The 23,861-nt window shown below is 34.2% G+C and overlaps 13 non-coding genes across 13 annotated transcripts; 7 read left to right on the top strand and 6 right to left on the bottom strand.

Moving 5' to 3' along the window:
- The first annotated feature begins 11,636 nt into the window (after window positions 1–11,636).
- On the top strand, window positions 11,637–11,708 carry Trnae-cuc. Its single transcript has one exon. It is a non-coding gene; the product is annotated as a tRNA-Glu (tRNA).
- A 326-nt stretch (window positions 11,709–12,034) lies between these two features.
- Window positions 12,035–12,118, bottom strand: Trnal-cag. The gene has a single exon. It is a non-coding gene; the product is annotated as a tRNA-Leu (tRNA).
- Window positions 12,119–13,656: 1,538 nt separating this feature from the next.
- On the top strand, window positions 13,657–13,728 carry Trnae-cuc. The gene has a single exon. It is a non-coding gene; the product is annotated as a tRNA-Glu (tRNA).
- Window positions 13,729–14,054: 326 nt separating this feature from the next.
- On the bottom strand, window positions 14,055–14,138 carry Trnal-cag. The gene has a single exon. It is a non-coding gene; the product is annotated as a tRNA-Leu (tRNA).
- A 1,538-nt stretch (window positions 14,139–15,676) lies between these two features.
- Window positions 15,677–15,748, top strand: Trnae-cuc. The gene has a single exon. It is a non-coding gene; the product is annotated as a tRNA-Glu (tRNA).
- Window positions 15,749–16,075: 327 nt separating this feature from the next.
- Trnal-cag lies at window positions 16,076–16,159 on the bottom strand. The gene has a single exon. It is a non-coding gene; the product is annotated as a tRNA-Leu (tRNA).
- A 1,540-nt stretch (window positions 16,160–17,699) lies between these two features.
- Window positions 17,700–17,771, top strand: Trnae-cuc. Its single transcript has one exon. It is a non-coding gene; the product is annotated as a tRNA-Glu (tRNA).
- Window positions 17,772–18,098: 327 nt separating this feature from the next.
- On the bottom strand, window positions 18,099–18,182 carry Trnal-cag. The gene has a single exon. It is a non-coding gene; the product is annotated as a tRNA-Leu (tRNA).
- Window positions 18,183–19,720: 1,538 nt separating this feature from the next.
- On the top strand, window positions 19,721–19,792 carry Trnae-cuc. Its single transcript has one exon. It is a non-coding gene; the product is annotated as a tRNA-Glu (tRNA).
- Window positions 19,793–20,117: 325 nt separating this feature from the next.
- On the bottom strand, window positions 20,118–20,201 carry Trnal-cag. The gene has a single exon. It is a non-coding gene; the product is annotated as a tRNA-Leu (tRNA).
- Window positions 20,202–21,739: 1,538 nt separating this feature from the next.
- Window positions 21,740–21,811, top strand: Trnae-cuc. The gene has a single exon. It is a non-coding gene; the product is annotated as a tRNA-Glu (tRNA).
- A 325-nt stretch (window positions 21,812–22,136) lies between these two features.
- On the bottom strand, window positions 22,137–22,220 carry Trnal-cag. The gene has a single exon. It is a non-coding gene; the product is annotated as a tRNA-Leu (tRNA).
- A 1,539-nt stretch (window positions 22,221–23,759) lies between these two features.
- On the top strand, window positions 23,760–23,831 carry Trnae-cuc. The gene has a single exon. It is a non-coding gene; the product is annotated as a tRNA-Glu (tRNA).
- Window positions 23,832–23,861: the final 30 nt, after the last annotated feature.

Raw genomic sequence — 23,861 nt, forward strand, 5'->3', positions numbered from 1 at the left:
GTATAATTCTTTTCATAAACAAAAATATATCAGTTAAAAAGACAAAAATATTTCAGTAGAGGGCAGGGTATTTATCATTACTCCTTCCTAATACAGAAGAAAGATAACAAAATATCTATGGACTCGAAATATCAGCAATAAATATATATCGGCGAACAACATTTGAATCTACTTCAGTCTAACCATGTAAATCTACTCCACTCTAACAATGTAAATCTACTCCACTCTAACAATGTAAATCTACTTCACTATAACCATGTAAATCTACTTCACTCTAACCATGTGAATCTACTCAACTTTAACCATGTAAATCTACTTCACTCTAACCATGTAAATCTACATCACTATAACCATGTAAATCTACTTCACTCTAACAATGTAAATCTACTTCACTCTAACCATGTTAATCTACTTCACTCTAACCATGTTAATCTACTTCACTCTAACCATGTGAATCTACTTCGCTCTAACCATGTAAATCTTCATCACTATAATCATGTAAATCTACTTCACTCTAACCATGTAAATCTACTCCACTATAACCATGTAAATCTACTTCACTCTAACCATGTAAATCTACTCCACTATAACCATGTAAATCTACTCCACTCTAACCATGTAAATCTACTCCACTATAACCATGTAAATCTACTCCACTCTAACCATGTAAATCTACTTCACTCTAACCATGTAAATCTACATCACTATAACAATGTAAATCTACTTCGCTATAACCATGTAAATATACTTCACTATAACCATGTGAATCTACTTCACTCTAACCATGTAAATGTACTTCACTCTAGCCATGTTAATCTACATCACTATAACCATGTTAATCTACTTCACTATAACCATGTTAATCTACATCACTCTAACCATGTAAATCTACTTCACTCTAACCATGTAAATCTACTTCACTCTAGCCATGTTAATCTACATCACTATAACCATGTTAATCTACTTCACTCTAACCATGTAAATCTACTTCACTCTAACCATGTTAATCTACTTCACTCTAACCATGTAAATCTACTTCACTCTAATCATGTAAATCTACTTCAATTTAACCATGTAAAATCACTTAACTTATCTATATACCATGTAATAATCTAACACTTCACTCTAACCATGTAAATCTACTTCACTCTTACCATGTTAATCTACTTCACTCTAACCATGTAAATCTACTCCACTCTAACCATGTAAATCTACTTCACTCTAACCATGTAAATCTACTTCAATCTAACCATGTAAATCTACTTCACTCTAACCATGTAAATCTACATCACTCTAACCATGTAAATCTACATCACTATAACCATGTAAATCTACTTCACTATAACCATGTAAATCTACTCCACTCTAACCATGTAAATCTACTTCACTATAACCATGTAAATCTACTTCACTCTAACCATGTAAATCTACTTCACTCTAACCATGTAAATCTACTTCACTATAACCATGTTAATCTACTTCACTATAACCATGTAAATCTACATCACTCTAACTATGTTAATCTACTTCACTCTAACCATGTAAATATACTCCACTTTAACAATGTTAATCTACTTCACTATAACCATGTTAATCTACTTCACTCTAACCATGTAAATCTACTTCACTCTTACCATGTAAATCTACTTCACTCTAACCATGTTAATCTACTTCACTCTAACCATGTAAATCTACTTCAATCTAACCATGTCAATATACTTCAATCTAACCATGTAAATCTACTTCACTCTAATAATGTAAATCTACTTCACTCTAACAATGTAAATGTACTTCACTTTAACCATGTAAATCTACTACTTCACTCTAACAATAAAAATCTACTTCACTCTAACTATGTTAACCTACTTCACTCTAACCATGTAAATCTACTTCAATCTAACCATGTTAATATGCTTCATTCTATGTAAATCTACTTCATTATAACCATGTAAATCTACTTCAATCAAACCATGTTAATATGCTTCATTCTATGTAAATCTACTTCACTCTAACCATGTAAATCTACTTCACTCTAACCATGTAAATCTACTTCACTCTAACCATGTAAATCTACTCCACTCTAACCATGTAAATCTACTTCACTCTAACCATGTAAATCTACATCACTTTATCCATGTACATATATTTCACTCTTACCATGTAAATCTACTTCACTTTAACCATGTAAATCTACTACTTCAATCTAACCATGTAAATCTACTTCACTCTAACAATGTAAATCTACTACTTCACTCTAACCATGTAAATCTACTACTTCCCTCTAACCATGTAAATCTACTTCAATCTAACCATGTAAATCTACTCCACTATAACCATGTAAATCTACTTCACTCTAACCATGTAAATCTACTTCACTCTAACCATGTAAATCTACTTCAATCTAACCATGTAAATCTACTCCACTATAACCATGTAAATCTACTTCAATCTAACCATGTAAATCTACTCCACTATAACCATGTAAATCTACTCCACTATAACCATGTAAATCTACTTCACTCTAACCATGTACATCTACTTTACTATAACCGTGTAAATCTATTTCACTCTAACCATGTAAATGTACATCACTATAACCATGTAAATCTACTTCACTCTAACCGTGTAAATCTACTTCGATCTAGCCATGTAAATCTACATCACTCTAACCATGTAAATCTACTTCACTCTAACCGTGTAAATCTACTTCGATCTAGCCATGTAAATCTACTTCACTCTAACCATGTAAATCTACTTCACTCTAACCGTGTACATCTACTTCACAATAACCGTGTAAATCTATTTCACTCTAACCATGTAAATGTACATCACTATAACCATGTAAATCTACTTCACTCTAACCGTGTAAATTTACTTCGATCTAGCCATGTAAATCTACATCACTCTAACCATGTAAATCTACTTCACTCTAACCGTGTAAATCTACTTCGATCTAGCCATGTAAATCTACTTCACTCTAACCATGTAAATCTACTTCACTCTAACCGTGTAAATCTACTTCACTATAACCGTGTAAATCTATTTCACTCTAACCATGTAAATGTACATCACTATAACCATGTAAATCTACTTCACTCTAACCGTGTAAATCTACTTCGATCTAGCCATGTAAATCTACTTCACTCTAACCATGTAAATCTACTTCACTCTAACCGTGTAAATCTACTTCGATCTAGCCATGTAAATGTACATCACTATAACCATGTAAATCTACTTCACTCTAACCGTGTAAATCTACCTCACTCTAACCGTGTAAATCTACTTCACTCTAACCGTGTAAATCTACATCACTATAATCGTGTAAATCTACTTCACTCTAACCGTGTAAATCTACTTCACTCTAACCGTGTAAATCTACTTCGCTCTAGCCATGTAAATCTACTTCACTATAACCGTGTAAATCTACTTCACCCTTTCCATGTAAATATGTTTCACTCTTACCATGTAAATCTACTTCACTCTTACCATGTTAATATAAATCTCTATAACCATGTAAATCTACAATGTACTTCACTCTAACAAAAAAATCTTCTTTACCTGAACCATGTTAATATGCTTCACTCAAACCATGTAAATCTTTTTTCCTCTAACCATGTAAATCTACTTCACTCTAACAAAAAAAATCTAACCATGTAAATCTACGTCACTTTTACCATGCTAATCTAGGTTAAAGTAATATAATGTCATCTTAATACAAAATGCAGTCTTGTTATGTTATTTTTGTTGTCGGATGGATTATTGAATATATCCATTTTGTTCCAATGAAAGTTTTTTTCGGTAAAGGGTTAACTTATTTAAGACGAAATGATAATATTGTTTAAATATGATATTTGATGTTTGATTTGTCCTTTTTTAATAACACATATCTTTCATCCCAGTGTCATTTGTACCTGCAGAAAATGGCATAACGTCTATCAGTGGTTACTTTAATGTCATTATTGATAGATAAATAGTTTCTTATTGCTTGGTGCATACATAATGAGAATTAAGAGTTTAAAAATAATCAACTTACAAACTAGATATATCGTAACTATTGATTGTGTCACATGTTGTCCAGGAAACACTCATCACTCTTCCGCGGCGTTTTGTTATTGTATGTTTACAGTATAATACGCGAGACACTGGACTTCGTGCCTTGGTTACTTATCTGAAGGGCGGTGCAAAATGGGAGGGGGGTTAACAGCAAAATACTTTGGAAATCTGACTTCTGTAGGAGTGAGAGAATTTGGTCTTACCTAGTCTGAAGTATTCTTGATTGAAGAGAAAAACCAATTTGTATAAACGTGGTCTGAGGAGTCGTTCTCGATGTAAGAGGTATCATAAATTCTTTGAAATCCTTCTTGTACGGTAGGAATAACAAGTTGGTCCATATTCGGTCTGAAACCTACTTGGGTGAAGAGAGACAAATTGTGTACAAACGGTGTGTCTATTTGTACAATTGGTGTGTCTGTTTATACATACTTCTGTGCAGTGTTCTTGCGTTGTGATGCAATGGAATATTTGTTGTGTTCCATTTATCGACCGATACAACAATATATCGATATAACAATACATTTCAACAATAGTAATGCGTGTAATCCACTCTCCAAATTGGTACTATTTTTATTGTTCAATGCGTCGTAGTGTCTCAACATTGTTATGTAAGTTTTGATACCACTACAAACGCTGTAATGCTGAAAAGCTATACTTACCTACACGGTACAGTGAAACCCTTTATTTTGATTGGCTTTATATAAGGCTATAAATGATGGATCCTTACTTCGTTTTTAGAATAACAGTTATACATTGCTTTATGTATTGAAAACACTGCATTGTGCAAGAAACATATACTATCGACATACCTTATTAGACAGATTAATACGGAGACGGAGTAACGTTTATCCCGAACGGTTGTCTGGCAATTATCAAAAGTATTTATTCGCTATTCGGTGTAATTTCAACAGATGTGTTTCTATTTATAAAATCAATCTTTTTTCATGTTTATAATTTGGGCAATTAGATAACAGTGTATTTATTTTTATATCTGTACTGGTATACTGATTATTTAATGTATTATAAACAATTTCTAAAATAATTATTATCCAAATATAGAAAATAACCCCACTTAAATTACAAAAATAAGTACTTCTCAAATCGATCAAAATCGTTTTCAAAATTTATTTCGTTTAAATTGTTTTGTTTGTGGTTAGCGACCGTGCAAGAGTTGGATGTATATCAACGTAAATGTGTCGACACAAGAAATGCTACAACAGGTGCTACCATTGTTTAACTCCTAAGGTATAGTTTATGACGGCAGTGTTGCTCGTATCCTCGATTGTATCAATAATGAATGCATTCCTGTGCAATGTACGATACGTATGGAATTATGCGTTACAAGACACATTGACATATTGCTTTAAGCATGACAGAGTTATCGACCTTGGTATTATATTTAGAATGTCGTTATATTTAAAATTCCAGAAGTGTAGATTTGATTTGACTGTAACTGTACTTGCGTTGTTTTGTTCTTTCCCCTTGAAAACTATTTCCTTCGAAAGGTAACCTTGTGGAATTCATAAAGATGTCAACCGAATCACCAAAATTTAAGCCCCAATTTTACAAAATCTGATATTGCATAACATGAACTATTTCGGGAGCCTGAAGTTGGTTCCGAGTTCCGGAAGCCTGAAGTCAAAAGTCAGCTTCAGGCTCCCACCTATTCCTGGATACTTTCTTTGACGGTTTCAGACTATTTGACAGCTTCTTTGTACAGACGTTTGTGAAAAGCAAATGACAGTATAGTATGACAAATAAATATTTATTTCCATGGCCAGTTCAACTTCACGAAATGTGATACTGTATAACAAGGAACTTTTGTGTTCAAATAATTTTGAGGTTTCGGGCCATTAAGTTACTAATCTTGTTACAATGCTTCACACTGACAGAAACAGAATATACGTCATATACCTATTGTTATAGGAACCGTTTGTTATCACTACATCATCAGCGTATATAACTTTCCCCCAATAAATTATATTTAATATTTACCCCGGTGACTTTCCCAAGAGGACTAAATTGTATGTGATACGGATTTCTGGATTATCAAAGCACTTTTTATTTCTTTTAATTTTTTTTTTATTAAAATGTGTTAGTTTCTTCATATGTAATGATATGTAAGAGAGCTTGAGAGAAAATAATTCCAATTTTACGGCTTTAGAGAATTAAGCATTCAAAACAAATTTCCAAATGTCCTTTTACACGACGCATTAGTTACTAATTAGTTATTAGTTACTACAGTGTTTCACACTGGTAATATCTACATCGATTGTCCCATTCAAGGTTAGAGGATCCGTTTGTTATCACTGCAGCAGTGGCAGCAACAGCAGCCTGAACTGATTATCATGATGCCAGGAAACACCAATGGTCACGTCACCATAGGAAATATGTCCCAAGTGGTCTAGTGGTTAGGATTCCGCGCTCTCTCGCCCGGGGGTGGCAAAGGATGGCAAGCCGATGTTTATTGAATACCTTGCCAGTGCAGGTATAGTTAAGCTTAAGCATCTGACATTAGAAGTTGTGTCAAAGTTTCTTAGAGGATATCGTCAGAGAGAGTTGCCATGATGTTTCTAAAAATATACTTTTGTGTGATTATAATAAAATTATGACATGTATTCCAGTGCAATATAAACAAGTGATTCTTAACAATGTACATAATAATATGAGACCGGATTCTAGACCATATGTTACCTATAAGGATGGTAATGGGACAGCTGTGCAATTATATCCCAAAACCACACGTGATTTTTATTCTTGTATTATTCGATATTGCTTCAAAACTCCGAAATCATCAGACTATTGGTCAGAAGTTTTTCAAAATGTTTTTTTTTTTCACCAGTTTTTGCAAGTATGTATATTCCATTTTCCCCCTGTGATATTATTGATGTTCATTTTCGTATTGTGCATAACGCCATATTTACTTTGGAAAAATTAAAGAAAATTGGCAGAGTCGATAGTGATGAATGTCAAGTATGCAAATCCGAAGCGGAAATATTACAGCATTTGTTTATAGATTGTGCTGAGCTTTCCGAATTTTTAGATTATATCCAAATGTTAACCAAGAAACTATTTTCGGGTGCTGATCAAACATATCTTTCAGATGTTTCACTTGGAAGTCTCATACTTCTTGGTTATACTCGTAAGATCAAACGTACAAATCCATTTTTATCAATTTCTTTTTAGAAGTAGTGCGTTATTGCATTCTTAAGAGGCGCAATCTAGTTGTGAACAATATGTCAAAATTGGATGTGAAAATTTTCTTCAAATACACATTTAGAAAGTGTTTGATTACATCAAGCATTATTATCACATTAAGAAAGATTACAAATTGTTCAGAAAATATATTGTTGCTGATAATAAATTACTAAAGGATGTGGATATGTCTCTGGGAAATGATAAATTGGCAATATACATGTATGTCTTATCGATTTGATAAAGCTTTAGCTTGAGTGTACATGTATTTCAGTATCACTTCAGGTGTATTAAGCTACAATGACATTATGCATATAAGTATGTATATAAGTATTTTTTTATTCTTTATTGTTTGCACAGCTGTTACAGCAGGTTGTATATCTCATGTCATGGCATAAAATTCCTCTCTGATCTTTTTCTTCTGGTCTTTTCATCTCTCCTCTTTCCGAATTTCCCCATTTTTCATTTATTTTCATTTCAAAAATATTTTATTGTAAATACATTTTAACAAAGTACATTAATTACAGTCATTAAATGAGTATTTACAAAAGAATCAGACAACAGGCTATGCCTATATCAGTCTTCTTCTATTCCGGTAGAGATGTACATTTCTAACTATAACCTAATTCAGCTTTCACACACACGCACACCCACTTACACACTTTTATATGTAATTCCCATTGAGAATATTGTTAATATACAGTTAACATATTTTTCATTATTAATATACAAATATCATATTATATCATATATGTGTATTTTTCACGAGTAAGTACAGAAACGCTTTGATAATCTTATATAAGAATCAACATTTATAAGGATGGTATTATTTAAATGGTCAGAATCATTATTGATACCATATAATAGGCAGTGCAAATCTAAGTAGCCTAATAAGTCATGAATACTAAAAATGTAATGTCTAATATTATCATACAAAGGACATTGAAAGAAAAAATGAGTAAGATCTTCCCTAGGTGCACCACAATTACAAGAAGTATCATCAATTAGGTGATCTTGAAATTTATCAAAATTAAGATCACTTTTAGAATTTCTTAATTGACATAAAATGATATTAAGTTTTCTCGGAACACAATTGATAAACGTATTAGAGACAGGTGTATTAGGTATTTTATAAGCTTCTTTTTAAATGTTGAAATTGACATAGAGTCTCGTAAAGAGGGATCAAGTTCATTCCATTTAACCATTGTAGAAGGAAAGAAGCTATTCATATAATTAGTAGTTCTTGACTGCGGTATATTAAAAACTCTATTATTTCTGAAGTTATAAGTATTATTTACATTTATAAAAGGTTGGATAATGTTAGTAAGATAATTTGGTGCATAGTTATTAAGAATTTTGTACATGAAAATTAATTTATGATTTTGTCTTCGTATAAATAGTGGTTCAAGTTGGGTTTCAGTATAGAGTATGTGATGGGACGTGCCACGTCTGAGACCAGTAATTATCCGCATAGCTTCTAATTGAACTGTTTCTAGCAGATCCGATTCAGATTTAGTGCAGTTACCCCATACTACATCGGAATATTCCAAAATAGGTCGAATATAGGAGCCATATCAAGTTTTTAAGGTGTTCCTATCGACAATAGTTTTTAAAATTCGAAGGATACTCAATCTGGAGTTAGCTTTGCTATAAATATTAGAGATGTGATCAGACCATGTGCCTTTACTGTTAAATGTCAGACCTAAGTGAGTGTGGTGTTCAAGCTGTACAATTGGGGTATTTTTAATGAAAGTTGCGGATGATTGCTAGTGTGTCTTCGTGTGAAATTCATAGCTACAGTTTTATTTGGATTAAAAAGAATTTGCCATCGTTTTGCCCATTCAGATATAGACTCAAGGTCATTATTAAGCAAATTAGTAGGTGTCTGAAGGTCATCATTATCATTTACTACAACATAGAGAGAGGTATCATCTGCAAATAGTTTTATATGAGAGTTGACATTGTTAGTAATATCATTGATAAATAAAAGGAAGAGAAATGGTCCAAGGACAGATCCTTGAGGAACCCCTGTAGAAATAAGTTTGGTCCTAGATTTATAACCATCAAAGATTACCCTTTGTTTTCTGTCAGATAAGTAAGCCTTAAACCAATTATATAATTTGCCTTTAATACCATAACTTTTTAGCTTATGTAAAAGTCCTAAATGCCAAACCCGATCAAATGCTTTACTTATGTCACAGAAAACAAAACGTAGATCTTTGCCTTGGTCCAGATTACTAGTTATAGTATTATAAATATAAATATCAGTTAATTGATTAGTTGTTGAGTCTCTGGGTTGAAATCCTGACTGATGTACACTCAACATATTATGACTTGATATATAGTTAAATAAATATTTAAAAATAATCTTTTCCAAAATTTTGATTAAAATAGATGTAATGGCAATAGGCCTATAATTGCTGAGGTCACTGATATCTCCTTTTTTCATTTATTCAAGTATTACATTGCTCACTTACGTATTCTCCCACTTGCTGCCGTTTACTCAATGTGTCATGAAAGGAAACGGATTAATATAAGTCTTATACTTGTTTCCGAATCCTATTCACATTATGATTGTATGATTGTGTATTGTATATGTATGAATTGAATGAATAAAATAAAGTTTATATTAAGTATGAGAAAATTAGCTAGACTGTGATAATGCGATGATTATATTCTGATAATTTTACTTTTGGATATATATAACATGCACTGTGAGGAGCCTTCGGGGCCCCAACCCCGGGGGTCCTATTTGCTGGGGAAATTAAAAGTATATTTTAAAGATAAAAAAAAGGATTCCGCGCTCTCACCGCGGCGGCCGGGGTTCGATTCCCCGCTTGGGAAATATATTTTTGTTTGATTTTTTTCTATATAATCTATATTTCTATATAATCTAGATAATTTTGCAGAGCATGGGATCTTTATGATATGTTGCTATCCAGAAAAATGATTCATTGTGATTTACTAGTTTCTTTTTAAAAATCAATAATGTCTATAGAGCAAAGTTGTCGATGTATAAACATCATATCTGACTTTATGTTGAGAAACCTTCTAGTCTTTCATTTGATGGAATCTGATAATATAATTTGATTTAATCAGACTCAAATCTAATATCGTCACATGTAAATGTCAAAAAAAAAAGAGGAAAACATTGTTCTACTGCTGAACTACCAGTTAAATCATTCCCTCTGCAGGTCATATCTCGGCAAACGTGATCAATCAACAATGTAATAATGAAGAAGAAATTTATGTCGATGGACAACACAAAAATGACACAAGGGAATAAGGGTTTTAGTATGAATTTAGTATTTACACCAAGTAATGAGTAAAAATTGAAACAAATAGGCTTTCGTGGAAGGAAATGAAAAAGGGATGTTAGCTAGTTAGATACATGCCTCATTAAATAATTTACTATATGTTATTACTGGTGACCTCATCCCTTTATTCGCTCGTTTGAAGTTCAAATGATGTCAAACTTATATCAAATTAAAGTTTGAAGTTTTTTCTATCGGATAAATGTTGTTATTGTATAGGTTTAATGGCATATTAGAGCACACGGGTACTCGAAAGACAGTAACCCTGACATTAACTGTACACTGGGGTACCCCCACCTGGGGAATTCCCGCCTTTTGACACCGCGAATCCTACGCCATTCTATTTTCAGTAGGAGTGTATATTTTTGATTTTCCAAACCGCAAGACCCAACACTCTATTCTCGTATATAGAAAGTACCCATTTCCTATGTTATTTACTCAGGAAAACAGCTACAAACCTAAGAAACACATTTTCCACAGGGACTTGGTTCAGGTGAAACACCAGCTGATTGGCTGATTTAGTTGTGCGAGTCCTCTAAGGAAGGACAACCATTTCCGAAAAATAAAAGCATTATATTTCCCTATATCTGTGTTACTCATTGTTTGTGACAGACGCTGTTTGAAGTAATTGGATGATTTGAAAGTGTCATGCACGTTCCTTCAGTTCTGATATATCTCAAGTTTTTACCCTCTTCTTATTCTATTTCATCATTTACTCCTGTTACCTTCCCAAAATCAATCAATAGATGCGTGTGGCCGATTTACTTCTTGTCTTTTTTCATTATTTTTTTTCATCAAAATGTGTTATTTCTTCATATGCAACGTTATGTATGATCGATTGATAGAAAATTGTTACAATCTTACGGCGTTTGAGAGGAAAACATTCAGAAAATATTTCCAAACTACTTCTACAGATTGCCATAGTTACTACAATGCTTTACTCTGACAATACATTCAGATATAGACTTACCGTTTATGTCAGAGGAACCGTGGTTATCACTACTGCTGCAGCCGGAGCTGATTATTTTGGTAATCCCGTGAAACGCATACGGTCACGTCACCGTAGTGCATATGTCCCAAGTGGTCTAGTGGTTAGGATTCCGCGCTCTCACCGCGGCGGCCGGGGTTCGATTCCCCGCTTGGGAAATATATTTTTATTTGATTTTTTTCTATATAATCTATATTTCTATATAATCTAGATAATTTTGCAGAGCATGGAATATTTACGTAACAAAATTTTAATATGATATGTTGCTATCCAGAAAAATGATTCATTGTGATTTACTAGTTTCTTTTTAAAAATCAATAATGTCTATAGAGCAAAGGTGTCGATGTATATCCAATATATCTGACTTTATGTTGAGAAACCTTCTAGTCTTTTATTTGATGGAATCTGATAATATAATTTGATTTAATCAGAATCTAACCTATATCGTCACATGTAAATTAAAAAAAAAAGAGGAAAACATTGATGTCAGAAGTGGGATTCGAACCCACGCCGGGAAGACCCGACTGCGACCTGAACGCAGCGCCTTAGACCGCTCGGCCATCCTGACTTACTTTACGCTTCTTTGAATTCAATAAACCCATTGTTATTTCACAACTTAAATATCCGTTTAAACAAGTCACTTTGTATATTTCACCATTATTGGTTGATTATTATTTTACTTTGTCCCAAATATTCTCAGTGTATATCATTTTGATACAGTCTTTATATTTCTGTAAACATGTTGTAAAAGTGTTATAATAACGAACGCATTGATATCAAAATCAAAAACTGAATTATCTCGTACTCAAAGTAAAACACACTTGATGCTATGGAACTCATGCAGTTATGGGTGATTCTAACTCCCAGTGTATTTCTACTGCTGAACTACCAGTTAAATCATTCCTTCTGCAGGTCATATCTCGGCAAACGTGATCAATCAACAATGTAATAATGAAGAAAAAATGTATGTCGATGGACAACACAAAAATGACACAAGGGAATAAGGGTTTTAGTATGAATTTAGTATTTACACCAAGTAATGAGTAAAAATTGAAACAAATAGGCTTTCGTGGAAGGAAATGAAAAAGGGATGTTAGCTAGTTAGATACATGCCTCATTAAATAATTTACTATATGTTATTACTGGTGACCTCATCCCTTTATTCGCTCGTTTGAAGTTCAAATGATGTCAAACTTATTTCAAATTAAAGTTTGAAGTTTTTTCTATCGGATAAATGTTGTTATTGTATAGGTTTAATGGCATATTAGAGCACACGGGTACTCGAAAGACAGTAACCCTGACATTAACTGTACACTGGGGTACCCCCACCTGGGGAATTCCCGCCTTTTGACACCGCGAATCCTACGCCATTCTATTTTCAGTAGGAGTGTATATTTTTGATTTTCCAAACCGCAAGACCCAACACTCTATTCTCGTATATAGAAAGTACCCATTTCCTATGTTATTTACTCAGGAAAACAGCTACAAACCTAAGAAACACATTTTCCACAGGGACTTGGTTCAGGTGAAACACCAGCTGATTGGCTGATTTAGTTGTGCGAGTCCTCTAAGGAAGGACAACCATTTCCGAAAAATAAAAGCATTATATTTCCCTATATCTGTGTTACTCATTGTTTGTGACAGACGCTGTTTGAAGTAATTGGATGATTTGAAAGTGTCATGCACGTTCCTTCAGTTCTGATATATCCCAAGTTTTTACATTCTGCTTATTCTATTTCATCATTTACTCCTGTTACCTTCCCAAAATCAATCAATAGATGCGTGTGGCCGATTTACTTCTTGTCTTTTTTCATTATTTTTTTTCATCAAAATGTGTTATTTCTTCATATGCAACGTTATGTATGATCGATTGATAGAAAATTGTTACAATCTTACGGCGTTTGAGAAGAAAACATTCAGAAAATATTTCCAAACTACTTCTACAGATCGCCATAGTTACTACAATGCTTTACTCTGACAATGCATACAGATAAAGACTTACCGTTTATGTCAGAGGAACCGTGGTTATCACTACTGCTGCAGCCGGAGCTGATTATTTTGGTAATCCCGTGAAGCGCATACGGTCACGTCACCGTAGTGCATATGTCCCAAGTGGTCTAGTGGTTAGGATTCCGCGCTCTCACCGCGGCGGCCGGGGTTCGATTCCCCGCTTGGGAAATATATTTTTATTTGATTTTTTTCTATATAATCTATATTTCTATATAATCTAGATAATTTTGCAGAGCATGGAATATTTACGTAACAAAATTTTAATATGATATGTTGCTATCCAGAAAAATGATTCATTGTGATTTACTAGTTTCTTTTTAAAAATCAATAATGTCTATAGAGCAAAGGTGTCGATGTATATCCAATATATCTGACTTTATGTTGAGAAACCTTCTAGTCTTTTATTTGATGGAATCTGATAATATAATTTGATTTAATCAGAATCTAACCTATATCGTCACATGTAAATTAAAAAAAAAAGAGGAAAACATTGATGTCAGAAGTGGGATTCGAACCCACGCCGGGAAGACCCGACTGCGACCTGAACGCAGCGCCTTAGACCGCTCGGCCATCCTGACTTACTCTACGCTTCATTGAATTCAATAAACCCATTGTTATTTCACAACTTAAATATCCGTTTAAACAAGTCACTTTGTATATTTCACCATTATTGGTTGATTATTATTTTACTTTGTCCCAAATATTCTCAGTGTATATCATTTTGATACAGTCTTTATATTTCTGTAAACATGTTGTAAAAGTGTTATAATAACGAACGCATTGATATCAAAATCAAAAACTGAATTATCTCGTACTCAATGTAAAACACACTTGATACTATGGAACTCATGCAGTTATGGGTGATTCTAACTCCCAGTGTATTTCTACTGCTGAACTACCAGTTAAATCATTCCTTCTGCAGGTCATATCTCGGCAAACGTGATCAATCAACAATGTAATAATGAAGAAAAAATGTATGTCGATGGACAACACAAAAATGACACAAGGGAATAAGGGTTTTAGTATGAATTTAGTATTTACACCAAGTAATGAGTAAAAATTGAAACAAATAGGCTTTCGTGGAAGGAAATGAAAAAGGGATGTTAGCTAGTTAGATACATGCCTCATTAAATAATTTACTATATGTTATTACTGGTGACCTCATCCCTTTATTCGCTCGTTTGAAGTTCAAATGATGTCAAACTTATTTCAAATTAAAGTTTGAAGTTTTTTCTATCGGATAAATGTTGTTATTGTATAGGTTTAATGGCATATTAGAGCACACGGGTACTCGAAAGACAGTAACCCTGACATTAACTGTACACTGGGGTACCCCCACCTGGGGAATTCCCGCCTTTTGACACCGCGAATCCTACGCCATTCTATTTTCAGTAGGAGTGTATATTTTTGATTTTCCAAACCGCAAGACCCAACACTCTATTCTCGTATATAGAAAGTACCCATTTCCTATGTTATTTACTCAGGAAAACAGCTACAAACCTAAGAAACACATTTTCCACAGGGACTTGGTTCAGGTGAAACACCAGCTGATTGGCTGATTTAGTTGTGCGAGTCCTCTAAGGAAGGACAACCATTTCCGAAAAATAAAAGCATTATATTTCCCTATATCTGTGTTACTCATTGTTTGTGACAGACGCTGTTTGAAGTAATTGGATGATTTGAAAGTGTCATGCACGTTCCTTCAGTTCTGATATATCCCAAGTTTTTACATTCTGCTTATTCTATTTCATCATTTACTCCTGTTACCTTCCCAAAATCAATCAATAGATGCGTGTGGCCGATTTACTTCTTGTCTTTTTTCATTATTTTTTTTCATCAAAATGTGTTATTTCTTCATATGCAACGTTATGTATGATCGATTGATAGAAAATTGTTACAATCTTACGGCGTTTGAGAAGAAAACATTCAGAAAATATTTCCAAACTACTTCTACAGATCGCCATAGTTACTACAATGCTTTACTCTGACAATGCATACAGATAAAGACTTACCGTTTATGTCAGAGGAACCGTGGTTATCACTACTGCTGCAGCCGGAGCTGATTATTTTGGTAATCCCGTGAAGCGCATACGGTCACGTCACCGTAGTGCATATGTCCCAAGTGGTCTAGTGGTTAGGATTCCGCGCTCTCACCGCGGCGGCCGGGGTTCGATTCCCCGCTTGGGAAATATATTTTTATTTGATTTTTTTCTATATAATCTATATTTCTATATAATCTAGCTAATTTTGCAGAGCATTGAATATTTACGTAACAAAATTTTAATATGATATGTTGCTATCCAGAAAAATGATTCATTGTGATTTACTAGTTTCTTTTTAAAAATCAATAATGTCTATAGAGCAAAGGTGTCGATGTATATCCAATATATCTGACTTTATGTTGAGAAACCTTCTAGTCTTTTATTTGATGGAATCTGATAATATAATTTGATTTAATCAGAATCTAACCTATATCGTCACATGTAAATTAAAAAAAAAAAGAGGAAAACATTGATGTCAGAAGTGGGATTCGAACCCACGCCGGGAAGACCCGACTGCGACCTGAACGCAGCGCCTTAGACCGCTCGGCCATCCTGACTTACTCTACGCATCTTTGAATTCAATAAACCCATTGTTATTTCACAACTTAAATATCCGTTTAAACAAGTCACTTTGTATATTTCACCATTATTGGTTGATTATTATTTTACTTTGTCCCAAATATTCTCAGTGTATATCATTTTGATACAGTCTTTATATTTCTGTAAACATGTTGTAAAAGTGTTATAATAACGAACGCATTGATATCAAAATCAAAAACTGAATTATCTCGTACTCAATGTAAAACACACTTGATGCTATGGAACTCATGCAGTTATGGGTGATTCTAACTCCCAGTGTATTTCTACTGCTGAACTACCAGTTAAATCATTCCCTCTGCAGGTCATATCTCGGCAAACGTGATCAATCAACAATGTAATAATGAAGAAGAAATTTATGTCGATGGACAACACAAAAATGACACAAGGGAATAAGGGTTTTGGTATGAATTTAGTATTTACACCAAGTAATGAGTAAAAATTGAAAAAATAGGCTTTCGTGGAAGGAAATGAAAAAGGGATGTTAGCTAGTTAGATACATGCCTCATTAAATAATTTACTATATGTTATTACTGGTGACCTCATCCCTTTATTCGCTCGTTTGAAGTTCAAATGATGTCAAACTTATATCAAATTAAAGTTTGAAGTTTTTTCTATCGGATAAATGTTGTTATTGTATAGGTTTAATGGCATATTAGAGCACACGGGTACTCGAAAGACAGTAACCCTGACATTAACAGTACACTGGGGTACCCCCACCTGGGGAATTCCCGCCTTTTGACACCGCGAATCCTACGCCATTCCATTTTCAGTAGGAGTGTATATTTTTGATTTTCCAAACCTCAAGACCCAACACTTTATTCTCGTATATAGAAAGTACCCATTTCCTATGTTATTTACCCAGGAAAACAGCTACAAACCTAAGAAACACATTTTCCACAGGGACTTGGTTCAGGTGAAACACCAGCTGATTGGCTGATTTAGTTGTGTGAGTCCACTAAGGAAGGACAACTATTTCCGAAAAATAAAAGCATTATATTTCCCTATATCTGTGTTACTCATTGTTTGTGACAGACGCCGTTTGAAGTAATTGGGTGATTTGAAAGTGTAATGCACGTTCCTTCAGTTCTGATATATCTCAAGTTTTTACCCTCTTCTTATTCTATTTCATCATTTACTCCTGTTACCTTCCCAAAATCAATTAATAGATGCGTGCTGCCGATTTACTTCTTGTCTTTTTTCATTATTTTTTTTTCATCAAAATGTGTTATTTCTTCATATGCAACGTTATGTATGATCGATTGATTAGAAAATTGTTACGATCTTACGGCGTTTGAGAAGAAAACATTCAGAAAATATTTCCAAACTAACTTCTACAGATTGCCATAGTTACTACAATGCTTTACTCTGACAATACATTCAGATATAGACTTACCGTTTATGTCAGAGGAACCATGGTTATCACTACTGCTGCAGCCGGAGCTGATTAGTTTGGTAATCCCGTGAAGCGCATACGGTCACGTCACCGTAGTGCATATGTCCCAAGTGGTCTAGTGGTTAGGATTCCGCGCTCTCACCGCGGCGGCCGGGGTTCGATTCCCCGCTTGGGAAATATATTTTTATTTGATTTTTTTTCTATATAATCTATATTTCTATATAATCTAGATAATTTTGCAGAGCATGGAATATTTACGTAACAAAATTTTAATATGATATGTTGCTATTCAGAAAAATGATTCATTGTGATTTACTAGTTTCTTTTTAAAAATCAATAATGTCTATAGAGCAAAGGTGTCGATGTATAACCATCATATCTGACTTTATGTTGAGAAACCTTCTAGTCTTTTATTTGATGGAATCTGATAATATAATTTGATTTAATCAGAATCTAACCTATATCGTCACATGTAAATTAAAAAAAAAAGAGGAAAACATTGATGTCAGAAGTGGGATTCGAACCCACGCCGGGAAGACCCGACTGCGACCTGAACGCAGCGCCTTAGACCGCTCGGCCATCCTGACTTACTCTACGCTTCTTTGAATTCAATAAACCCAGTGTTATTTCACAACATAAATATCCGTTTAAACAAGTCACTTTGTATATTTCACCATTATTGGTTGATTATTATTTTACTTTGTCCCAAATATTCTCAGTGTATATCATTTTGATACAGTCTTTATATTTCTGTAAACATGTTGTAAAAGTGTTATAATAACGAACGCATTGATATCAAAATCAAAAACTGAATTATCTCGTACTCAATGTAAAACACACTTGATGCTATGGAACTCATGCAGTTATGGGTGATTCTAACTCCCAGTGTATTTCTACTGCTGAACTACCAGTTAAATCATTCCCTCTGCAGGTCATATCTCGGCAAACGTGATCAATCAACAATGTAATAATGAAGAAGAAATTTATGTCGATGGACAACACAAAAATGACACAAGGGAATAAGGGTTTTGGTATGAATTTAGTATTTACACCAAGTAATGAGTAAAAATTGAAAAAATTGGCTTTCGTGGAAGGAAATGAAAACGGGATGTTAGCTAGTTAGATACATGCCTCATTAAATAATTTACTATATGTTATTACTGGTGACCTCATCCCTTTATTCGCTCGTTTGAAGTTCAAATGATGTCAAACTTATATCAAATTAAAGTTTGAAGTTTTTTCTATCGGATAAATGTTGTTATTGTATAGGTTTAATGGCATATTAGAGCACACGGGTACTCGAAAGACAGTAACCCTGACATTAACAGTACACTGGGGTACCCCCACCTGGGGAATTCCCGCCTTTTGACACCGCGAATCCTACGCCATTCTATTTTCAGTAGGAGTGTATATTTTTGATTTTCCAAACCTCAAGACCCAACACTTTATTCTCGTATATAGAAAGTACCCATTTCCTATGTTATTTACTCAGGAAAACAGCTACAAACCTAAGAAACACATTTTCCACAGGGACTTGGTTCAGGTGAAACACCAGCTGATTGGCTGATTTAGTTGTGTGTGTCCTCTAAGGAAGGACAACTATTTCCGAAAAATAAAAGCATTATATTTCCCTATATCTGTGTTACTCATTGTTTGTGACAGACGCCGTTTGAAGTAATTGGATGATTTGAAAGTGTCATGCACGTTCCTTCAGTTCTGATATATCTCAAGTTTTTACCCTCTGCTTATTCTATTTCATCATTTACTCCTGTTACCTTCCCAAAATCAATTAATAGATGCGTGCTGCCGATTTGCTTCTTGTCTTTTTTCATTATTTTTTTTCATCAAAATGTGTTATTTCTTCATATGCAACGTTATGTATGATCGATTGATTGAAAATTGTTACGATCTTACGGCGTTTGAGAAGAAAACATTCAGAAAATATTTCCAAACTAACTTCTACAGATTGCCATAGTTACTACAATGCTTTACTCTGACAATACATTCAGATATAGACTTACCGTTTATGTCAGAGGAACCATGGTTATCACTACTGCTGCAGCCGGAGCTGATTAGTTTGGTAATCCCGTGAAGCGCATACGGTCACGTCACCGTAGTGCATATGTCCCAAGTGGTCTAGTGGTTAGGATTCCGCGCTCTCACCGCGGCGGCCGGGGTTCGATTCCCCGCTTGGGAAATATATTTTTATTTGATTTTTTTCTATATAATCTATATTTCTATATAATCTAGATAATTTTGCAGAGCATGGGATCTTTACGTAACAAAATTTTAATATGATATGTTGCTATTCAGAAAAATGATTCATTGTGATTTACTAGTTTCTTTTTAAAAATCAATAATGTCTATAGAGCAAAGGTGTCGATGTATAACCATCATATCTGACTTTATGTTGAGAAACCTTCTAGTCTTTTATTTGATGGAATCTGATAATATAATTTGATTTAATCAGAATCTAACCTATATCGTCACATGTAAATTAAAAAAAAAGAGGAAAACATTGATGTCAGAAGTGGGATTCGAACCCACGCCGGGAAGACCCGACTGCGACCTGAACGCAGCGCCTTAGACCGCTCGGCCATCCTGACTTACTCTACGCTTCATTGAATTCAATAAACCCAGTGTTATTTCACAACATAAATATCCGTTTAAACAAGTCACTTTGTATATTTCACCATTATTGGTTGATTATTATTTTACTTTGTCCCAAATATTCTCAGTGTATATCATTTTGATACAGTCTTTATATTTCTGTAAACACGAGGTAAAAGTGTTATAATAACGAACGCATTGATATCAAAATCAAAAACTGAATTATCTCGTACTCAATGTAAAACACACTTGATGCTATGGAACTCATGCAGTTATGGGTGATTCTAACTCCCAGTGTATTTCTACTGCTGAACTACCAGTTAAATCATTCCTTCTGCAGGTCATATCTCGGCAAACGTGATCAATCAACAATGTAATAATGAAGAAGAAATGTATGTCGATGGACAACACAAAAATGACACAAGGGAATAAGGGTTTTAGTATGAATTTAGTATTTACACCAAGTAATGAGTAAAAATTGAAAAAAATAGGCTTTCGTGGAAGGAAATGAAAAAGGGATGTTAGCTAGTTAGATACATGCCTCATTAAATAATTTACTATATGTTATTACTGGTGACCTCATCCCTTTATTCGCTCGTTTGAAGTTCAAATGATGTCAAACTTATATCAAATTAAAGTTTGAAGTTTTTTCTATCGGATAAATGTTGTTATTGTATAGGTTTAATGGCATATTAGAGCACACGGGTACTCGAAAGACAGTAACCCTGACATTAACTGTACACTGGGGTACCCCCACCTGGGGAATTCCCGCCTTTTGACACCGCGAATCCTACGCCATTCTATTTTCAGTAGGAGTGTATATTTTTGATTTTCCAAACCGCAAGACCCAACACTCTATTCTCGTATATAGAAAGTACCCATTTCCTATGTTATTTACTCAGGAAAACAGCTACAAACCTAAGAAACACATTTTCCACAGGGACTTGGTTCAGGTGAAACACCAGCTGATTGGCTGATTTAGTTGTGCGAGTCCTCTAAGGAAGGACAACTATTTCCGAAAAATAAAAGCATTATATTTCCCTATATCTGTGTTACTCATTGTTTGTGACAGACGCTGTTTGAAGTAATTGGATGATTTGAAAGTGTCATGCACGTTCCTTCAGTTCTGATATATCCCAAGTTTTTACATTCTGCTTATTCTATTTCATCATTTACTCCTGTTACCTTCCCAAAATCAATCAATAGATGCGTGTGGCCGATTTACTTCTTGTCTTTTTTCATTATTTTTTTTCATCAAAATGTGTTATTTCTTCATATGCAACGTTATGTATGATCGATTGATAGAAAATTGTTACAATCTTACGGCGTTTGAGAAGAAAACATTCAGAAAATATTTCCAAACTACTTCTACAGATCGCCATAGTTACTACAATGCTTTACTCTGACAATGCATACAGATAAAGACTTACCGTTTATGTCAGAGCAACCGTGGTTATCACTACTGCTGCAGCCGGAGCTGATTATTTTGGTAATCCCGTGAAGCGCATACGGTCACGTCACCGTAGTTCATATGTCCCAAGTGGTCTAGTGGTTAGGATTCCGCGCTCTCACCGCGGCGGCCGGGGTTCGATTCCCCGCTTGGGAAATATATTTTTATTTGATTTTTTTCTATATAATCTATATTTCTATATAATCTAGATAATTTTGCAGAGCATGGAATATTTACGTAACAAAATTTTAATATGATATGTTGCTATCCAGAAAAATGATTCATTGTGATTTACTAGTTTCTTTTTAAAAATCAATAATGTCTATAGAGCAAAGGTGTCGATGTATATCCAATATATCTGACTTTATGTTGAGAAACCTTCTAGTCTTTTATTTGATGGAATCTGATAATATAATTTGATTTAATCAGAATCTAACCTATATCGTCACATGTAAATTTAAAAAAAAGAGGAAAACATTGATGTCAGAAGTGGGATTCGAACCCACGCCGGGAAGACCCGACTGCGACCTGAACGCAGCGCCTTAGACCGCTCGGCCATCCTGACTTACTCTACGCTTCATTGAATTCAATAAACCCAGTGTTATTTCACAACTTAAATATCCGTTTAAACAAGTCACTTTGTATATTTCACCATTATTGGTTGATTATTATTTTACTTTGTCCCAAATATTCTCAGTGTATATCATTTTGATACAGTCTTTATATTTCTGTAAACACGAGGTAAAAGTGTTATAATAACGAACGCATTGATATCAAAATCAAAAACAGAATTATCTCGTACTCAATGTAAAACACACTTGATGCTATGGAACTCATGCAGTTATGGGTGATTCTAACTCCCAGTGTATTTCTACTGCTGAACTACCAGTTAAATCATTCCTTCTGCAGGTCATATCTCGGCAAACGTGATCAATCAACAATGTAATAATGAAGATGAAATTTATGTCGATGGACAACACAAAAATGACACAAGGGAATAAGGGTTTTAGTATGAATTTAGTATTTACACCAAGTAATGAGTAAAAATTGAAAAAAAATAGGCTTTCGTGGAAGGAAATGAAAAAGGGATGTTAGCTAGTTAGATACATGCCTCATTAAATAATTTACTATATGTTATTACTGGTGACCTCATCCCTTTATTCGCTCGTTTGAAGTTCAAATGATGTCAAACTTATATCAAATTAAAGTTTGAAGTTTTTTCTATCGGATAAATGTTGTTATTGTATAGGTTTAATGGCATATTAGAGCACACGGGTACTCGAAAGACAGTAACCCTGACATTAACTGTACACTGGGGTACCCCCACCTGGGGAATTCCCGCCTTTTGACACCGCGAATCCTACGCCATTCTATTTTCAGTAGGAGTGTATATTTTTGATTTTCCAAACCGCAAGACCCAACACTTTATTCTCGTATATAGAAAGTACCCATTTCCTATGTTATTTACTCAGGAAAACAGCTACAAACCTAAGAAACACATTTTCCACAGGGACTTGGTTCAGGTGAAACACCAGCTGATTGGCTGATTTAGTTGTGCGAGTCCTCTAAGGAAGGACAACTATTTCCGAAAAATAAAAGCATTATATTTCCCTATATCTGTGTTACTCATTGTTTGTGACAGACGCTGTTTGAAGTAATTGGATGATTTGAAAGTGTCATGCACGTTCCTTCAGTTCTGATATATCCCAAGTTTTTACATTCTGCTTATTCTATTTCATCATTTACTCCTGTTACCTTCCCAAAATCAATCAATAGATGCGTGTGGCCGATTTACTTCTTGTCTTTTTTCATTATTTTTTTTCATCAAAATGTGTTATTTCTTCATATGCAACGTTATGTATGATCGATTGATAGAAAATTGTTACAATCTTACGGCGTTTGAGAAGAAAACATTCAGAAAATATTTCCAAACTACTTCTACAGATCGCCATAGTTACTACAATGCTTTACTCTGACAATGCATACAGATAAAGACTTACCGTTTATGTCAGAGCAACCGTGGTTATCACTACTGCTGCAGCCGGAGCTGATTATTTTGGTAATCCCGTGAAGCGCATACGGTCACGTCACCGTAGTTCATATGTCCCAAGTGGTCTAGTGGTTAGGATTCCGCGCTCTCACCGCGGCGGCCGGGGTTCGATTCCCCGCTTGGGAAATATATTTTTATTTGATTTTTTTCTATATA

Source organism: Pecten maximus, chromosome 9, assembly GCF_902652985.1.
Source record: "Pecten maximus chromosome 9, xPecMax1.1, whole genome shotgun sequence".
Taxonomy (NCBI): Eukaryota; Metazoa; Mollusca; class Bivalvia; order Pectinida; family Pectinidae; genus Pecten; species Pecten maximus.